Genomic DNA, 6,532 nt, shown 5'->3' with positions numbered 1-6,532 from the left:
TTAATTGGACATTTATCAAGATTGCAATGTAGCAATGCCTTCAAAGAATATGGCCGCGCTAGGGTTTCTTCTGTTAATAGATCTGCATAGTAGTCTGAGCCTGTTAGCCAATCTAGTGCTATTTTTGAGATACAAACTAAGTTATAAATCTCTATATCTGGGACCGTTAGCCCCCCATCGAGTCTGGGCAATGATAATTTATTAAACGCAATGGCCTTCCTTTTCCCCGCCAAATAAATTGTGTAAATATCTGTTTAAGTGATTTTAAATCTGCTTGTTTTATTACAATTGGCAGGTTTTGCATCAGATAAAGAAGTTTGGGAAAAATCACCATTTTGACCAAGTTAATTTTACCAGATAACGTTAGCTGAAATTTAGCCCAGTTATCTAGATCGTGTTTGATTTTGGGGAGGATTGGCCTGTAGTTTAAGTCATATCAATCATTACTGTCTTTGGACAATTTAATCCCTAGATATACAAAGGTGGTTTTAGCTTCCTTAAAATGGTGTGTCTGGAACGAGTCTTTGTGTTTATTTAGCCAAAAAAATTCTGACTTCAGCATATTTACTTTGTATCCTGAAAATACACTGAACTTTTGTATGATCTGTATCAATAATGGGATATTCCTGCCTGTATTAGCTGTCAATACTAATAAATCATCAGCATATAATAATGTGGTGTTTTTCCTCTGTCCCAGTTTAATCCCCTCTATCTCTTTTCTTATATATATTACTAAAGGTTCAAGCGCCAGATAGAAAAGGTAGGGGGAGAGTGGACAACCCTGTTTAGAGCCTTTGAAAAGTGGAAAATTAACAGTAGGAGAATTATTAATCAGAATGGAAGAATTTGAGGATTTGTAAATTAATTTAATAAACTTTAGGAAAGTACCCTCAACTCCAAACCTGGGGAGAGCTGCAAACAGGTGATCCCAGGAGATGGAGTCGAAGGCCTTCTCTGCATCGATCGATATTATTGCAGCATCAGGGGTTTTCAGAGTTCCACTCAGAAGAAAATTTATTTAGAATCAGTTGAAGTCTCCTTAGGTTACGTGATGTGTTCCTACCTGGCATAAAGCCGACCTGGTCCTTGTGTATAAGAGGGCCTATTATTAGCTTGAGCCTTTCAGCAAGAATACTCATCAAAATGTTGTAATCACTGTTTAAAAGTGATATCGGCCTGTATGAGTTTATCTGTTCCGGATCTTTATCTTTTTTTTAGGATCAAGACAATTTGTGAAGCTGTAAAATATCTAGAGCAAGGTTTTGCTTCAGAATAATAGCTGTTAAAAAGTAGAACCAGCGTTTGAACTATATCATCTGACAGAATTTTATAGAGTTCTATAGGGATCTGGTCAGGGCCGGCAGCTTTATTCAGTGCTGCTTTCTTTATAGCCTTAATTACTTCATTAGAGGTGATTGGAGCATTTAAGACCTCCTGTTGCTCCATTTCCAATTTTGGAGTTTGTATATTTTGCCAGAATTTATTTTTGGATACTAAATCTATTTTATCTTTAGAATAAAGCTCTTGAAAATATTGTAAGACAAAATTGTTAATTTCATAAATTTTAAAAATTCTGCCTGATGGTGTATTAAGGGCTTCAATCATAGCTTTCTTTTTTTAGATTTGTTAAGACCAGCCAGGTACTTCCCGGCTTTCCCTCCGTATCTATAGTAAAAAAAACCTAGTTCTGAGGGCGTCTTGTGCTGACCTTTGCATTAGAAAAGTTTTTCTTTCCTTTTTAGTCTGCTGGTAGATCTTCCAAAATTTTGGGGAGGGATCACTAACATATGTATTATAGGCATGGCGTAGTTGGTTATCTAGTTGTGTATCCTTCATTGTCATTTTCCTTTTTTGGATAACCAGGTAAGCCTTAATCTCCCCCCTAATCACGGCCTTAAAGGATTCCCACAAAATTTCTGTCTGAATGGACGGGGAGAAATTTATTTCCATTTCCATTTTATTCTCAGCCAGGCTTTAAATTTTACATTGTCTGACAGGTATCTTGGGAAAAACAACCTATTATTATTGCCACCCAATGAATTTCTTAAAGTAATCTTTAGAGTAAGGATCGCGTGGTCTGAGATAACCACCTCTTTAATATCCGCTAGCATGTCTAACCCCAACATATTTTCTGACACAAGAAAATAGTCTATCCTAGACATTGTTTGGTATGAGTGGGACTCGCAGGTAAAACGTCTTATATCTGGGTTCTGAATCCTCCAGATATCCTTAATATGTAGTAAATTAATAAAAAAAAAATTAAATAATTTTGATTCTTGTTTATTATTTTTATTTAGTGCAGGTTTAAGTCTATCTAGGGTCGGGTATGCAGTTAAATTAAAATCACCTGCAATAACAAGGTTTTTTGAATAAGATGTGAGGAGAAGTGTCTGTAGTTTATTCCAGAATGGTCGCTCTAGTTTATTGGGAGCATAGATGTTACACAAGTTAAGGAGCATGCCGTCACTCATTATTTGTAAAATCATATATCTTTCATCTGGATCTAATGTTAAATCTAGTGTGTTATATTGTAAGTTTTTATTAAAAAGGAATGCCACTCCCTTTTTCCTATTCTTACAGGGAGTTCCTAGCACTTCACCTATCCAGCCCATTTTAAGTTTAATAAGTTCCGCTTCCCTCAGATGGGTCTCCTGTAAGAAGACTATGTCTGGCTTGTAACGTTTTAGCTGAGCTATAATTTGTTTCCGCTTTTGAGGTGACGTAATGCCTCCGACATTCCAAGATGCCAAATTAAGTTGAGGCATCATCTAAGCATGCAAATAAATATATAAGTAGCAGTGTGGGGGGGGGGGGGGGGAGCGGCAGGGAAAAAAAAAAGACACAAATAACATACTCTGGGTTAACATCATGATTGCATAAAAAAAATCATTAACATAATTGTACTTTTTGTAACGTGAGTCATCTTAAACTTTGACTCCGTTTTTAAAGAGTGATACCCTTTTTCTTTGCAAAGTCTCTGACCTCCCTAGAGTCACTCATAATCATGGGCTCATTTTCCGTAAATATTTTTATTTTAGCTGGGTATATAAACTGTAGCCTTAATGCCACTGGCAATAAGTTTAGAGCAAAGGGGCGTCATTTCTTTGCGCTGTAATGAAGTTTCTGCAGAGAAATCTTGAAATAAAAGTATTGTTTTATCTTGAAATATAAAAGAGATTTTTTTTTTTATAGAGCTGCATGATTCTGAGCTTATCCTGAAAATTCAGGAACCTTGCAATTACCGGTCTGCTCTTAATTGTACCATCAGGTAAACCTTTTGGGGCACCTATGCGGTGAGCCCTTTCAACTGCCAGCGGGAGAGAACTGGGATCAATACCCAGAGCCAGAGGCAAAGCCCTTGATATAAATTGAATGAGATCACAGAAATCAGATGTTTCGGGTAAACCTATTACTCTGACGTTATTACGCCTATTTCGATCTTCGAGTTCATTCAATTTATACTGGATATTTACGAGCTGTGCTGATTGGTCCCGAATAGTAGCATTTAGGTCTTCTAGATCTGATATACGTTGTTCTGCTTCGTTTAGCCTATGTGTAAAATGTTTAACCTCATTAGCGAGATTTGATATTTCAGTTTTAAGATGTTCAAACTGTGGGATTATAAGGTCTGAGATTTGTTTCACAATGTCTTGGGGTTCCCTCAGTGTATCTACCATATTAGCTAACAGAGATAAGTTTGCTGAGTTTTCGGCACTAGTTCAAGTCTTCCTGTCTCTTATTTTAGGCGGCATAGCTGGTGTATTTAATTTATAACTGGTAATGAATTTGTCCATATAGTGGGAGCGCGTGTGTAACTATAGTATAGAAATGTGCAAAATCATGAAGAAACAAAAAAAAAGTGTTGGTGTGGGGTGATTGTCGTGAGTAAATAGGTGCGTGTTTTTTTTTTCTTTTTTTGTGAAAGAAAAAAGAAGAAAAAAAAAAAAAAAACAGAAAATGGTAGTTGGTTCTGTTCCTTAACAAGGGGAGTGGATGCAAAGGCCTAAAGTCTCCTGCAGCGGGCCTATAAGGACCCTATATAGTTGGGTCTATTGTTTATTGGAGTGCATTTTAATGGACTGCTCTTTGAATAAAGTATGGCAAAAGAGCTCCTTGGAGCATAAGTAATATGCGTCAGGGCCTTAATCTCCTTTGGCACAGATATTTCGGGTATAATGCTTATTCTATATTAGAAAACAGTCTGTTAGTATAAATGTTGGCACAGAATAGCAAGAAAAAGTTAGAGAAAAAAAAGAGTTATTGTTAGTTTGTATATGCCTTTAAATTATTTACCAGACCTCAGATAGATCTATAGTGACGTTAATCTTATCATTAGTTTAAACAGAATGTTTGAGCCAAATACTAGAGAAAAGCATAAAACAGAGTCTAGCAGCAAGCAAGCTGCAAAGGCTCTTATGTCAATATAGCGTATACAGTCATAGTTTAAAGTCAGAACTTTGAATATCGCTAACTATAGATTACCCCTAAACAAAGAAAAAAAAATCCTGCATTAGCACCTGCGTCCTATTGAAAAGCCAATTCAACAAATAACAAATTGTTAGAACAATGGGCAAGTTAATATCAGCAGGGGACAACAAGCAGGTTAAACCGTTTTTTGTTTTTTTTTTGCTTATATCAAGTAAGACGTCAAGCCTTAAAGTCCAGCAGATTATTGCCCCTTTAAATGAGCTTAAATCTTTTAGTAGACAGTTTTAGATCACTGGCAATAGTACAGGAGCAAGCAGAAACAGTCTTTTCAGGGTAACAGTCTTGCCAGGTTGTTAGTAAAGCTTTTAGTAAGTGTTTTTAAATAACTGGCAACAGAGCAGAAGCAAGCAAAAACAGTTGACGGTCTTGCCAGTTTGTTAGCACAGCTTTAGTAAGTGTATGTTTTTTTTTTTTAGCTAGCTGGCAACGAAGCGTAATCAAGCAGGCACAATCCTATCGGGATAACAGTCTTACCGGTTTATAGGTACAGCTTGTCAAGAGAATTCTCCTTTAGGTTGACCCAGTACTCCCCGCTACCTTGTCGTTAAATGGGACCTGTTGGTGGTCTGGTCCCTGTTACCTTCAGCAGCAGCAGCAGTAGTGACTGTAGCACAAGGAGCTATACTCGGCTAGCACTGCTTCCATGAGGTCTCGTTAGACTCCGGTTGTTGCAACAAGTGCAGCCTACATTAGCGTTGCTCTGTAGTACCGTATGGGCTAATAGTACCTGATCAGGCCGATTACTACTCCATTTCACTTTTTATTTTTAACTGCTGGCTGATAGGCATTATTTCAGAAGATCATTGTGACATATCCTATATAATAAAAGGCCAAGTGTGTTTGTCCGAAGCTGTCATGCGCAGTAGACAGCACAGCACGAGGACAAACACACCTGGCCTTTGAGAGTCCCTAAGTCTCTGCTCTGCAGTGCGAGCAGAAGTGGGCGTGACTGGGCGTGGCCGAGCGTGAAGGGGGCGTGGTCGAGCGCGAGGGCCGTGAGGAGGCGGGGCCGAGCATGAAGGGGCGGGGCCAGGCGGGCCGTGAAAGGCTGTGCAGTCTGAGAGCTCAAAACAGCTCAAAAGAGGGGAGAGAGGGGGTAGGGAAAAGATAAGAAAGGTGAGAGAGAGATCAAGAGGGGAGAGAGAGATCAAGAGGGGAGATAAAGAGAGCACAAGAGAGACAGCAAAAGAGAGGGGGAGGGAGAGCAAAAGAGAGGGGGTGGGAGAGCAAAAGAAAGGGGACAGAGAGATCAAAAGAGAGGGGGGGAAGAGAAAGAGAGGGGGAGGGGGGAGAGAGAGAGGGGAAGGAGAGAGAGAGAGGGGAGGAGAGAGAGAGAGGGGGGGGAGGAGGAGAGAGAGAGAGGGGGGGAGGAGGAGAGAGAGAGAGGGGAGGGAGAGAGGGGAGGGAGAGAGAGAGAGGGGAGGGAGGGGGAGGGAGAGAGAGAGGGGAGGGGGAGAGAGAGGGGAGGGAGAGAGAGAGGGGAGGGAGAGAGAGAGGGGAGGGAGAGAGAGAGAGGGGAGGGAGAGAGAGAGAGGGGAGGGAGAGAGAGAGAGGGGAGGGAGAGAGAGAGAGGGGAGGGAGAGAGAGAGAGGGGAGGGAGAGAGAGAGAGAGGGGAGGGAGAGAGAGAGAGAGGGGAGGGGGAGGGAGTGAGAGAGGGGAGGGGGAGTGAGAGAGAGAGGGGAGGGGGAGTGAGAGAGGGGAGAGAGAGAGAGAGAGAGGGGAGAGAGAGGGGAAGGAGAGAGAGAGAGGGGAGGGAGAGAGAGAGGGGGAGATAGAGAGAGAGAGAGAGAGGGGGAGAGAGAGAGAGAGAGAGAGAGAGGGGGGGGGGGAGAGGGGGAGAGAGAGAGGGGAGAAAGAGAGAGGGGGGAGAAAGAGAGAGAAGGGGGGAGAGAGAGATAGAGGGGAGAGAGAGAGAGAGATAGAGGGGAGAGAGAGAGATAGAGGGGAGAGAGAGAGAGAGATAGAGGGGAGAGAGAGATATAGAGGGGAGTGAGAGGGGGGGAGAGAGAGAGAGAGAGAGAGAGCGCAAAAGAGAGGAGGGAG

Source organism: Bombina bombina, chromosome 3 (assembly GCF_027579735.1).
Source record: "Bombina bombina isolate aBomBom1 chromosome 3, aBomBom1.pri, whole genome shotgun sequence".
Taxonomy (NCBI): Eukaryota; Metazoa; Chordata; class Amphibia; order Anura; family Bombinatoridae; genus Bombina; species Bombina bombina.
This window is presented reverse-complemented; position numbering follows the sequence as displayed.